Source organism: Cervus canadensis, chromosome 19 (genome assembly GCF_019320065.1).
Source record: "Cervus canadensis isolate Bull #8, Minnesota chromosome 19, ASM1932006v1, whole genome shotgun sequence".
In the NCBI taxonomy this organism is placed as follows: domain Eukaryota; kingdom Metazoa; phylum Chordata; class Mammalia; order Artiodactyla; family Cervidae; genus Cervus; species Cervus canadensis.
Window position 1 is genome coordinate 25,954,246 of NC_057404.1, and position 13,535 is coordinate 25,967,780.

Genomic DNA, 13,535 nt, shown 5'->3' on the forward strand with positions numbered 1-13,535 from the left:
GAATATCTTCTTTGAAAAGTATTTCTTATAGTTTTTTAAGAAATAAACATTTCTTAAAGATAGCTAAGGCCAACTTATGCTTTCTTCTTTGTGGGTCTTTTTGAAAAGTGTCAGAATATATTAAAATTTATCATATCACTATCATCACTATCATATCATATCACTACTAAAATGATGTGCAACTGTGTACTTTCCTAGTCATGATATATTCAGCATATATTGAATTTCAAACAAATTGAATCTAAGTTATTTTTGTCTTTTCCCATATCCTACAGTTTAAGGGTTAATTTACTTAACCTAACTTAATCTGTATCAATTAATTCCATCTCTCAAATTAACAAGTGCATATTGTTTCAACTTGGTGAGGTATTTTTATATCTTGATTTTACTACCCAGCCACATTAGCTTTTCTTTCCAGTTCTAACATTCACAACATTGCACATTGTATAGCTATATATTTTAGTAAGTTGTGATACAGATCTAACTGGGACACAAGTAAGTAAACATCCTTGTACACTCAATGAATTTTTCCAGAAAATGTCAATAAACAGAAAACTAAACAATAAACTTTAAGTCTTTCTTGTTGGTTATGTCAGAACAATTTCTTCCTTTTTCTTATAGCATTATATTAGATATACTGAACATACAAAGTTCAAAGATATTACAAAAGAGTCTCTGGTGCTCACTATACTTTATTCGTGAAGCCCTTGTAGACTATTCTGTTAGGAAAAGGCTGGTGCATCAAGTCCCTTTAGAGACATCAAGACCCACTGCACACAAGACCTAGAGTTTAGTCTCAAACCAAAAATGCAATCATCCCCAGATGATGTTCTGTTACTTTGAGGAATTGATACCAGCAGCACACATGACTAATCCATGAGAATCCCTTCAGTTCTCAGGCTTCCAAGTCTCAGGGAATGTGAATCTTTCCCGCTGGGATTAAGATATCAACACACTCTCTTTTCCCCTGGCTTCTTCAGCCTCTAACCTTATCCATTCCCATCATATCTGACCTACTCATTTGGGTGTCCTATTTTCTAAAAATCTAACATTTCTGTCATGCTCACAAAACCATTCACATTAAACAAAAGAAAACCAAACAAAAGCAATCAAAGAACTCAAAACATGGTACACCACTGAAGCCCGGATAAGCACTATTTTTCTAAAAAGGAAAGAAAAGAAAGAAAGATACATTTTAATACATCTGTCTACAGCAGCAGGAAGAAGAGACAAAAATTTTTATCTTAATATTTTACCTTCTTTTGATAATAATCCAATTACATTTCTGGAAGGATCCCCTTAACAACCATAACTCAGGTGCTATTGTTCCTGTTCTAAGTTTTTATTTCTAGCATAGACAGTGGTAGTTAGATAAATATCTGCAGAAATAAAAATTATTTAACATAGTTTTGTAGTGGGAATACTGTTGAACAGTTTATATTCTAATTAATCTAGAGTTAACATTTTAATATTAGCCTAAAATGTTTCTTCAACTGTATACCCATGATTATAAAGAAATCATATTATAGACATTGTTTTCTCCTGGTTTTTTTTTTTCTCTTTCATTAAATAACATCCCACTGGCATCTTTCCATTTTACTGTACACACAGCAACTTTGTCTTAAAAATGCATTTTACAGTGTACTTTTCCCTTCATCTGTTCATGGATATTTAAGTTGGTCCAATTTTCTAACATTACAAAATAGCCCAACTATAAATGTCTTTTTATATAAATGGTTCTAGATCTCTATTAATATCTCAGTAGGATTAACTCCTAACCATGAAATAGATATCTGAAAGAGTACATGCATCTTAAAATTTCAGGCACTTCCTAAATGCTGTCACAATATATTGTTCCAATTATATATCCAGCAATAATGTGAGTCTTCTCCCTTTCCTTCTGCTCTAATAACTCGATATTCTAAGTCTTTTGAACTTTTTTCCCCAATGTAGCATGTGGAAGGTGGTAAATATGTTTTTATTTAATCACTGAAGAGCTGAGTGTTTTAACATATTTATTATGTATACTCCTTTTCCTTTGAATTGCTTTTTCACATCCTCACTCAACATGGATTAATATGTTTTCTTTTACAGTATTTTCTATAATTTGCATTTTAAGTGAAATTATAAAATCTTTATAGATTTTGTAGATGAATAAACTCAGAATTAAATAAATTACATAATTTGCCTAAGTGTCTGTACAATCTTCATCTAGTTTCTCTACTTGACTTTGTAGCTATGATATTAATGATTACACTGAATTATTTCCATAGCATCCTTTCCAGTATTTATATTCTTCACATAAAAATCCATTTCCCCTAAACCTTGTTTAAACATAAATCATATCAAAATAGCAGAAATCTGCAGGCATATAAACATACATTATTTTCCTTATGAATAGCTACATAGAAAAATGAAGTAATAGAGGTCCTTTCTTCATTACAATTAACTGTTATGTTGGGCAATCGAAACTCGGTGAGTAATTTCTAAAGTAAATGTACTTGTCCATAAATGTTCTATCTCTCTCCTTTGACCTATTATACAGTTGCCATGGAAATGAGACTGTTTTTTAGTATGCTACATATGTTAAAAAAAAAGTATTTTTTCTTAGATGTTCATTGGTTGTATATTTAAAAATAAAGGCACATTTATTTGTAGAAATCTGAAAATACTTAAAACCAAAGAAGAGTTGTACTAATTACTGATTTTCTATATTCAACTCAATACAAAATATGTTGATAAGGGAGTAAAAGAGATAATTATGTTTTTTACACTTTCAAAGAAGTAAGCTGACTGATAGGAACTGATGATTATCTTCCAGTTTAGTGTGTATTTTCTTTCATCTTTTAGGTTCTATGAAGCAATACCTAATTTAAAGTTAAATATCTTTCTTCTGTTCTCATATGCAGCAGATGGCCCAGGAAACTACCTCCTACTATCTAATTCCTTAGTGACATTTATTATTCATCAGAAAGGAAGTTAGGAAACATTATCTTTCCAATTCCTGGCTTGCTTAGTCAAATAGATTAAAGAAAATATCCTGTAGTTAGCAAAGGGATTCTATTTAAACCCATAAAAGCATTAAAAAGTAAAAACTAGTGGCCACTCATTGGAGATACTTGACTGTTGTTCTGTCACACAGAACATTTGGTGGGAAAATTATCTAATAAGAAACAAATGACAATTGCTTTTGCAACAGAGCTCAGTTTCCAGAGATATTAAACTCTGATCCACAGAAGTCTGGCCAGTGATGAGACTCTTGCTCATCTCTACTGGCCATCAATCCCTCCATGTATCTAATTAGAGATCTTATATGCAAGTCAAAGAAAATAAGTTGACTACAGATCCCAAATGAACTTTGAATCTTAGTGTTATTATCTCATGTGTTTTTAAAGACAAAGACAACAGAGAAGTGGCTTGATGGATATATTACATTCAGACATTTTCTGATGCAATGGCAAAAACCCAACTCTTACTGACTTAAATAAAAGGGAATTTTGTTGATTTCTACAACAGCCAAGATCAAAGCTAATTCTAGTTTCAGATTCTGCTGAATTTAGTAACTCAAACAAGATCATCCGTGCTCAGTTGATTTTTTTCCCCCATATCTCTTATTTCCTGAGACTGTCTATTTTCATGGAGCTTTCTTCTTAAAGTGAAGTGTTAGTTGCTCAGACGTGTCTGATTCTGCGACCTCACAGATTGTAGCCCACCAAGCTCCTCTGTACATGGAATTCTCCAGGAAAGAATACTGAAGTGGGTAGCCATTCCCTTCTCCAGGGTATCTTCCCTACCCAGGGGTTGAACCTGTGTCTCATGCATTGCAGGCAGTTTCTTTACCGTTTGAACTACAGGGAAGCCTTCTCAAGATAACATGAGGGCAACAGCAACGTGGAAACTGGGTTCTATTTTATGACAACTGTAAAAGAAGGGAAGCACCTTTCTCTTCATGCCAGTAAAACAGCCGTGATTGCCTCTGACTGGATAAGCTTTTTTCATGTAATCTTTTCTGAATTAATGACTGAGTTCAACTGGATTATATGATCTGGTTAATTTAGGGCTAAGATGCACACCCATCCTTGAAACTCCAGAGAGCATTGCTACCTCTTCACTCTAATTTCCTCTGAGATGTCTTTTTGGATACCTAAGCTATTCACAGTCTATTGTTAAATTCCAAATATTTAATAGATATATTTTCCATATATACTCCTGCTATTCATTCCTAATGATTCCATTGTGAAAAGAGAACTTTAAATGTATTCAGACTTGGTTTTGACTCAGAATATGACCTATCCATCGAATGTCTCATGTATACATCAGAAGAATATGTATTCTGTTGTTGTTGGGTGGAATGTATTTTAAATGTAAATTTAGTTATTTAATAGCTTTGTTCAAATCTGTAACATTTTTACTGATTTTCTATATATTTCTTCTACCATACCTGTAGATTTAATCTATTTCTCTGTTTTTTCACTCAAGTTCTGTCATGTCATTTGAAGCAAACACATTTAGAATTGTTACATACTCTTAATAAAATAATCTATGTATCATCATAAATGTTTTTCCTTATTCCTGGCAATATTTCTTTTTCTGAAATTTAGTTTTCTGACTGAATTATTTTTATACCTTCTATTTATCTCCTTATCATGACCATGTTTTCCTCCATCTTATTAAATACATGCAGCATTTTAATAGCAGTTGTCATAATGTCTGTATCTTCTAGCTTCACCATTAATTGCATTTCTGGGTTTGCATCTATTGAGTATTTGCTTTCCTGTTAAATGGATCATATTTTCCTATTTCTTTGTGTACCTGATATTCTTATTGTATGCTAGAATTGTAGACTTTTCTGTTGTTGGTTGATGGATATTTCTTATTCCTTTAAATTATGTTTTATTTTATCCTTGGAATTTGTTTGATTATTTCAAGGCGTTCAGATTGGGTTCACTGCAGCTTTCATTCAACAGCCAAGTTAACATCCTGCATAAAGCAATACCCTTGTGAGAATTCTAGCTCATATCTCATTTATTACTAGATCTTTCCACCACATTGATGAAAACACAGTTTTTTCCAATTCATATCACAGGCAGAAGAATTTATTCTGTCTGCTCTTTTTAGGTGTTTTCCCCTAGGTCTCTGAGAGTTTGCTTTCTCACAGTCACTGATCAACATCAGTCAGATTGTCTGGGAGACCCCTCCATGAGTCTCCGGAGTTCTCTCAAATATAGGTCTTATTATTGTTTCCTTTTCAGAGAACACAGTCCTATTCTTCCAGTGTTCCAGGCCTAGAAATGGTTGTCATACCTACTGTAAAAATAATAGTACATAATTAATAGTACACAAAAATAAAAGTGCATTCAGTGGCTTAACACAATAAAAGGTTTACTTACTGCTCACATTATAGTTCAAGGCGGCGATATTGGGTCCTGCAGTTTTCTGGAACAGCTGGTCCCTAAATAAACAACCAGGTTTCCTCCTTTTTCCTGTGCAGCATGCTCTAACGCTTTTTAGTCTTCTTTTAAAGTTCTCTGCATTCAGTTGGAATGAGAGTGAAAAGAGAAAGCAAGGAAATTTTCATGGGGTAAGTGTCAGTTCAGTTCATTCAGTTCAGTCGCTCAGTCATGTTCGACTCCTTGCCACCCCATGAATCGCAGCACGCCAGGCCTCCCTGTCAATCACCAACTCCCGGAGTTTACTCAAACTCATGCCCATAGAGTCGGTGATGCCATCCAGCCATCTCATCCTCTGTCGTCCCCTTCTCCTCCTGTCCCTAATCCCTCCCAGCATCAGGGTCTTTTCCAATGAGTCAAACTCTTCGCATGAGGTGGCCAAAGTACTGGAGTTTCAGCTTCAGCATCAATCCTTCCAATGAACACCCAGGACTGATCTCCTTTAGGATGGACTGGTTGGATCTCTTTGCAGTCCAAGGGACTCTCAAGAGTCTTCTCCAACACCACAGTTCAAAAGCATCAATTCTTCGGCGCTCGGCTTTCTTCACAGTCCAACTCTCACATCCATACTTTAGAAGTGTTCTATTTCACTACTTTCCACATTCCTTCAAACTGAACTCAGTCATATAGTCTCACCAAATTGCAAGAGACACCAGGAAATGTAACCTAGCTATATGTCTAGAGTAGTTCAGTCCAACAGAAATAAAACACAAGACACATATGTAATTGTAAATTTTCTAGTAGCCATATTACAAAGTAAAAAGGAACAGGTAAGACCACTTTAATAACATATTTTATTTAGACAAATTTATTCAATTAGACCAATTGAATATATATATTCAATTGAATTATAGGCAAATATATTCAAAATAGTATCATTTCAACATATATTCAGTATAAAATTATTAGCAGTGTTTTACATTTTTTCCATACCAAGATTTCAAAATTTAATGTATATTTAATATACTTCCAGCACATTTAAATTCAGATGTCAAATTTTAATCATGCTCAATTGCTATTTGTAGTTCATAAAATTTTCAGTTAGGGAGTATATTTACATACCCAAGTTCTTTCAAACATACTTAAAATTTTATAATAACTAAATTGAATATTTTTCTTTTTTAAAAATTAAAGTAAAAAATAAATTCATAGTTTAGTTCTTCAGTCACCCTAGCTACATTTCAAATGATCAATAATCACATGTGGCTAGGGGATACCATATTGGACAGTGTAGGTCAGGTGTTGGCAAACTATGCCTCATTAAGTCAAATCTAGCCTATACAGACTGTATTGATAGTCTGAAAGCTAAAAATGGTTTTAGCCTTTCTAAATGACAGAGAAAAATAAAAATTATAATAATATTGTGTGATAGGTAAGTATTTCAAGAAATTTATAATTTCATTCTCAATTAAAAATACCTTTTTAGCACATATCCATGTCTATTCAGTTATGTATTATCTATGGTTGCTTTTACTCTGTGACAGCAGAGGTAAGTAGTTATGGCACCACAAATGTAAAATATTTGCTTTCTGGCCCTTTACAGAAAAGTTTTACCGGTCACTTGGCTAAAATATAAGAAATCAGAATTTTTTAACACATTGAAATCTCTTCCTTTCTTAGAAGCCTAAATTATGTCATTGTCCATAGAGTCATTAGGGGATATAGCATAGAGATTACTCTGGATTTTTGGCAAATGCCATCTAACAGGTGCTGGGTGTTGAAAAGTAGAATTTGGAGTTGTTCTAAGGAAAGGGATGTGACTTGTCACTGGGAGTTGGGGTAAAGAATGAATCAAATTAAAAAAATACTAAAGAGTTGAAAAAATAAAAGATACTTTTACAAGTCCTACACCGCACCTTTATAATCATGAAGTGGCAAAGTCACATGCAGACTAACTCATGACAATGGACAGTTATGGTTGTACTACTATATCCAACAAAGTTATCTTTGCATGTCCCAGAATCTCCTTCATTTTCCTGATGACTTCTCTTTCCCTTGAAAGTTCTTTCCTCTTGCCCACAGCACATAAAATTCATGAATAAATATTTGTGTGTGTGTGTGTGTTGCAGAGATAGAGAGACAGACATACATGAGCCAATAAAGAAAGTCTTATTACAGATTTTGTAGAGATCATCTAGGTTGCTATTGATCCCATATTCATACTCTGTAGTCCAATGAATCTCAAGATAATTATGCCCAACATTTGGGACAACCTCTTTTTGTGAAGAGCCATTGTATGCCAAAAAAGAATGTGACATCCCTGCCCCCCACCCCAATGCTTATGGCATCTTTAAATCATTGTAACAACTCCAAACTGATTCTTTAAATTTCTCTAGTTGTTGGTGGAACTACACTTGAATCACTCACCTATTTCTAATATTCTTCAGTAAATACTTTCTCAATTTCATTCACACAGAGCCTTGCAAAATGATTTTTCAAAATGCCAATGCCCTGTCTCCAGCAATCCTTTGCATATCATGTCTGTGATGCTGTCCTCTAAAGTAAACAATGTCTGTGTTGCTTATATTACTGTGACATATTCGCTATAATCCCAGTCTGACTCCTGATGAGTAGCTCTTCTCCTTTAACACTTATAATTCAATATTTTTAAATTAAACTCCATTCCAGTTAAAACAAGATGCCATTCATGCCTATACAATTAGGATAGTTTTAGACATCTCAGCTCTTAACAGTGATGAGAGTATAACAAAGTGAAATTTCATATACTAAATGTAAGAGTAAAATGGTTCAAGCTTTCTGGATAACAAAAACAATGTGCATCATTAGGCTTAACTTAACATATATGCTTGTTTTGACAAATACATTACATTCCAGGAAACTCTCATGTCCTTACTGCCTGTAATAAAAACACAAATTTAAGACCAAAGGTGATCATTCCAATGTCATTTATAAACGGAAACAATCTAGTCATCTGATAATAAGGGAATGATGGGTCTCAGATATAATTGAATAGTATTCACCTTTTACAAATATGCTTTATGAAAATACCCTATCATGGACCATGTCACATTAGAAAATTATATTTTAAGATATTATGTCAACTGTGTGATAAAAGAGCTAAACAATAAAACTTCTGCATAAAAATGAAATATTTTACTGTGATTCTTTCCTATTCGCCCTACTTGACACAGGAGCAAAAAGATGGGATAAAAAGTGCATGAGTCAGCATTTACTAGCTAACATACGTGCAATAAAAGCAAACACAAGTATCGTTAACTTACAACCATAAATATGTATTTCTCACTCACACTGCATAGAGGTTGAGCATTGTACCTCAGAAATCCCCAGGCATCCTTGGTCCTTCTGGTCTTATAGGGTCTCCTTCAGACTTGGCTTTAGTTTGCAGATTAGATTTAGATTTCCTCTGAAAGAGCATTTTCTGGGTTTTCTTTGGTGGAGGGCAATAACACAAGAGAGCAATATGATTTCAAAGATGTAGCCCAACGTGCATTCCAAGAATGCAAGACTGGAAAAAACTTACACTGCTTCTAAAAGTTTCTGCTTGCACATCATAATCAAGCCACTAATATTTCATTAACTAAAAATGATCACATAAGCCCAAAGACAGAGGTCTGGAACAATCTGTAAGGTAGAGCGGTGAACAGATTTTCTGGACAAATCTACAGCAGTGAGATAGGGTTTTTGTGTTCTTTTTCTTTTATGAATGTATGTGTGCTAAGTTGCTTCAGTAATGTCCGTCTCTGTATGACCCTATGGACTGTAGCCCACCAGACTTCTCTGGCCATGAAATTATCCAGGCAAGAACACTGGAGTGGGTTTCCATGCCCTTCTCCAGGGAATCTTCCCTACCTAGGGATCAAACCGGGATCTACTGCATTGCAGGCAGATTTTTCACCATCTGAGCCACTAGGAAAGTAAATGACTATATGTATATATGTGTATATGTATATTGTGCTACAGTCCATAGGGTTGCAAACAGTTGAACATGACTGGGAGGCTGAACAATAACAAGTATATACATATGTGTTTAGTAGTTTTACACACTATTATATTTTTCAAATTTTGTATATTTTGCTTTCCTACATAATTTTAATAAATTTTAAAATTTATATACAAAATGTAAAATAAATAATATCATATATACAATTTGCACATAAAATAAAATTCATAATTATCACTTTTACCTAGATTTGGTAATAAACTTCTCATTTTATTTTTTGAAATTGATCTTCATCTTTTTTAAAAAATTATTTTATTTGTCTACTTTCAGTATCCTGGATTGTTTCTTTTCTTCATAGTTTATGAAGAGTGTACTTTCTTTGGCTTAATAGATTAAATTACTACAGAACTCTAAGATAAAATTCATTTGCTGCAGAAGTTCTAGATGAAATGTGAGCAGTTAGGCGGCTCTTTACCATTCATTCATTTTTCACTTGTATGGACAACAAATAAGAGCAAGATTATTGGTTAATCTAGAGAGCTGGGATCTCAAAAAGAATAAGAGATTTGAAATGAAATTTATGTGAAATAATAGGTTCAGTAAAAGATGGATGAAAAGATCATTGAGAGACAAAGAAGGACCAATTTATACTATTGTTGTAGGGCTTACAGTGCTGTTACTTCCTAGAGTTTATCAGTCTTATTCCACTGTTCCCTGAAGTTGCTGTGCATTTGGGAATTTCAGTGAAAGCTAAAGTAATCAATGACTTTTTCATTATGAATTCATTATTTGGTTATGTTTATTTTATTACAGAAATATTTATTCAACTTGACATATTTATCATTTACTATAGTTATTTTTAATTATAATTATATGTTTAATAGAAATTTTGTTTGCTTTTGTTTATTAAATGATTAATTATAGACATTTGGGTCATGCAAACATGATTTTGGATCCTGGCTCTATCAGTATCAGAATTGTGACATTTGAGCTACATGTAATTAGGCAGTAGATCTTAATTATCATGAGTAGCTTTATTATTATGAAATAGACATAGGAAAAAAGAGAAATACAGTAAGGAAAAGAAGTAAATGGGTAGTTTCAAAAAAAAGATGATAACCCTGGGGTGGGTACTTTACAATAAATAAATAAATAACTAAATAAATACATCAATAAATAAAGTGATTCTCTGGGACAAATCTGATAATAACCTAAGATTGTAAATATGTTGTCTAAAACTGTTGAGAACATCTGAAATATCACTGAAGATGAGGCAGAAATAATCTCAGTGGCATACCTAGACTGAGATTTAAATTTGAAAGTGGCAAACTAAATATTTATATTGGCAAAAGACTGAATTAAAAGATGTGGTTTACTGAAAGAATTAGAGAATGACTTCCAAATCACCATACTGTATATCCAGTCCCAGAAGTATCCAAAAAAGAGATTTAGTGTCCAGTAACCTAACAGTGGTATCTATTCATCCTGGCCAAACTCACCATTTGCTTTTGCTTCATTTCCATGCTTTTCAAACAACATTCCAAATACTGGTAATCTAGTTTCCCACGAAACTACAAACTAGAATGGGTACTCCCTGGATAACAGATAGAATAATTCTGGTTATTTGGAAGGAATATCCCTTTTGAAATGAATTTACTAGTGATGGGTTTATATGTCTCTTCCTCTTATGTGTTGAATTACTATGAGTCAGACAATCCAATATTTCTAAACACTGCAACACTAACATGAATGTTTGAAGGAATGGACATTACACCATTCTGCAATTTCTTTTTGAAAAATGTATTAGGCTTCCCTCATCACCCCTCACTTATAACCATCTTCTGTGTCCCCCATAAAATTAACAGTCATCTCCTACTCTCCTACAAGTAAATTATAGGTAATGTCTATTATCTTAAACTGAATTGACTAAACATAGTATTTAAACTGTCTTCTTAATTTTTAAATGTCAGATATATTTCCAATCAAGTCTAAATTCCAGATAACTATTATTCTCTTGATTCTCTTTATATAATAACATAGAAGTGTGATGGATGATTAATAATCTTCATGTATACTGTAGTCTAGGCCATAAAAGTATCATTTGACATTTGTTTTTCTACCACAACATCTATTTGTTTTCAACACAGTTTATTTGAATACATATAAACTAACATTTGCTCTGTGATCTCAAAATATTATGGCATATCCTGAGTGATGAAGATCTATAATATTAATTTACAATCTCCAAACATATGCTGCTTACCAGGAAATACACAAGTCTTCCAGAGAGTGCCATGATCACAATACTAGTGGTTTAATTATTTCATCTTGCTACTTTATTTTTTCCTATATGGCTTTAAACATCTGGGGGGCATTAAATCATTAGCTGTTTGGGGTAGGTTATGTGGTTTATAGAGACGTAGTACATTAAAAAAAAATAAAGATAAAACTTGGATGGGGAAATTTCATCCATAAAAGGAAAATCTTACAGTCATTAAATGGAATGTACGCATTAATAATTTACAACTTTCCCACCACATCACAACATCTTGGCACTGAGCAGAAATGCCAAATGTAATGTTTAATGTCCTATTTTTCCATGAATATTCATTCTTTATACAGTTAGAGAAAAATATTATCATTTATGTGGAGCCAAAAAAAGTCACTAAAATAAAAACATCTGGTAAAAAAAAAAAAAAGCGAATATGTTAAAATCTAGGAAGAAGCGTTTGGGCTTTTGTATACTGCTTTTTCCTCATAAAAGTTCAGATTCTCCATAGAAATTAATCTAGTTATTATAAATAGTATTTTAAGATCATAATACTGCTACTAAATTATGACTGCCTCTGCACTGTCATGTGGTGAAGTTTTCTTGTAATATTAAAAGCTTTATAAAAAGTGTGAGGAGAACACAGAATGTGAGTAAATGGCTGGCATGCAAGACCCCACTCCTGAAATGCTGCTAGAACTTACTGAATCCATGTTTGGACACTAACTGATATCAAGTCTGGGGGGTCAGTTAAAAATGTATACTTCATCTCTGATTAAATGCAATTTCATGGTACAGAACACTAATTCATAAAAATCAAATATATATATATATATATAGTGGAAAATATATGGAAAATAAACAAAAAAACACAGGAAAGTCCATGGATTTTTTTTTTGGAAAGTAGCTTTGAAAAGAGAGAGTGAGAAATTATCCAACTGCAGTAATTTTCTTAGCCTTATTTACAAGATTCAATTTGATATTTCTATCTTAGAGTGTTTGCCTAAAGTTTATAATGCTAAGAAGCCTATTTTTCTCCATTGAATAAGTAGAATTGACTATTTTGTTGGATAGAAACAAAGCAATACTTCAATAGGCTTTACAAGCATTTGAAAAAATATTTCATTAACAACTTTTTCCTCTTGTTAAACTACATTTTAAAAAAGTAATTCAAACTAGGCTATCAGGTTTGTGAAATAAAGTTAAAAATTCAAACTAAAAAATTATATCTGATGATAGTGGCTTTTTTTTTTTTTTTTGCATTCTCAAAATTCACTCCACCAGAAGCAAATTATTCATACTAGAAAAATAATCCCATTTTCTTCCTGACAAGTAACATATAGGCAGGCATATGTCTCATTTCTGGCCAAAGACAAAGGAAGCATAAACATTAGGTTTATTCCAGAAAATGTTTGTTCATCAAAAGATTGAGACACTGGGAAAAATAGTCACTTTATGTTTTTGCCCATTTCTCAGTCTATATGTGATGTCTGGAACTGATGAGGCCATATTGGGCCACAAGAGTAATCAAAGGTAACCTGAGAGCATACATAAACAATTCATTAAGAATGTTAAGGCCAGAGAACAAGATGGCGGAGGAGTAGGTGGACACGGAGTACATCTGTCTCTATGGGTACATCAGGAACACACCTCAGACACAGAAGTGCATGCATAACACCAGGTGAAAGCAGACACGAGTACCTGACCAGAGGAAAAGAATATGTAGAACCACACACAACTAGAGATCAAGCCCTGAGCCTTTGGAGTGGGAACACTAACTCCAAGATCCTAGACTACCATAGATCTAACCCTAGGGAGTTTCAAATAGTGAGAACTCACACAAATGCAAGCATTGGAATACAAGACCCAGCATCACCCAACCACCAGTAGGACC